General features: G+C 34.5%; 1 non-coding gene across 1 annotated transcript; it reads left to right on the top strand.

The window, feature by feature from the left end:
* Positions 1-904: 904 nt before the first annotated feature.
* TRNAS-ACU (transfer RNA serine (anticodon ACU)) lies at positions 905-978 on the top strand. The gene has a single exon. It is a non-coding gene; the product is annotated as a tRNA-Ser (tRNA).
* The last annotated feature ends 559 nt before the right edge of the window (positions 979-1,537 follow it).

Genomic DNA, 1,537 nt, shown 5'->3' on the forward strand with positions numbered 1-1,537 from the left:
AAAAATCCAATTGAGTGATTAAACAGCTCTTCATTTTCTGGCTTTATTTTTATGCTAACAAATTTGTTCTCTGAAAAGTGTCCACAAAGCCAAGTCTCTGATTAACACCTTTGTAAGGATGGTTTTTCACCTATTACTAAATTAAACTTGCTTCATTGGAAAGGCAGCAAGATGCATCCTCATTTCAATGTCTACTGAAATAATACAGGTTGACACCAGGAAACATTAACGCCACTGCATCCTTGCTGCTTTCTCATGTGGAAGTCTGTTTAATGTGAAAACAAGGTGATATCTAATTAGCACACAGGTAAGGAATTAAGAAAATCTTTATTTAAGGGTGAAAATGTTTCTCACAAAATCGTTGCCCCAATGCATCATTGAAATTCAAGCTGGAAAGATGATTTTAATATATCACTTGTACATTTTGTATTGCTCTTCTGGTGACAATGTAGTTTGTTTTTGTCAATTACCATTTTAATAATAGGGTAAAGAAAATTAAGTGGATTTTTAAAAGAAAACAATACTTTCAATATACTATTAAAACAAATTAAAATGGTAAAAGTTATTGTACTTTAAGTAAAAATAAAAGAGCAAAAATATCAATCCCAGTTTTGATTACTTAAATCAACAACAAAAAATGCATATAGCAAAGGATAGTTTCAATCTGCCTACCTCTGGGTTATGGGCCCAGCATGCTTCCATTGCAGTACTCTGCTGCACATGTAAGTGCAAGAGATCCTGAAGCACTCACTCATCATGGGAAAGTACCAATGTGTTTCTTCGTTGGTTGATGGAAGAAACATCTTACAAAAACTCTCCAGATTATTGACTTTTTAAAGTTTTTCTAGGAAACGTTCTAGATGTATGCTTATTAGCCTTTGTCAGTATGTACTTTTTACAAAGTGTCTCTGTGGCGCAATCGGTTAGTGTGTCTGGCTACTAACCGAAAGGTTGGTGGTTCAATCCCACCCAGGGACGTAATTGACATTGTTATCAGATTTTGGTGATCTTTAAGTAGACAAGTCAAAATTTCAAACTCCCTGTTATGGTGTAGGGTACCTGGCCTTCTCTGATGTAATCAGAGTTAGATTTGATTCAGTGATTTTATAAAAACAGATAGGAAGCACAATTTAGCAGTGGGTTGCAGAGAAAAAGAAATATGCTGGCAAAAAAAAAAACAATTGAGTGATTTAAACAGCTCTTCATTTTCTGGCTTTATTTTTATGCTAACAAATTTGTTCTCTGAAAAGTGTCCACAAAGCCAAGTCTCTGATTAACACCTTTGTATGGATGGTTTTTCACCTATTACTAAATTAAACTTGCTTCATTGGAAAGGCAGCAAGATGCATCTTCATTTCAATGTCTACTGAAATAATACAGGTTGACACCAGGAAACATTACCGCCACTGCATCCTTGCTGCTTTCTCATGTAGAAGTCTGTTTAATGTGAAAACAAGGTGATATCTAATTAGCACACAGGTAAGGGATTAAGAAAATCTTTATTTAAGGGTGAAAATGTTTCTCACAAAATCGTTGC

The sequence above is a fragment of the Pseudophryne corroboree genome, chromosome 8 (genome assembly GCF_028390025.1).
Source record: "Pseudophryne corroboree isolate aPseCor3 chromosome 8, aPseCor3.hap2, whole genome shotgun sequence".
NCBI lineage: Eukaryota > Metazoa > Chordata > Amphibia > Anura > Myobatrachidae > Pseudophryne > Pseudophryne corroboree.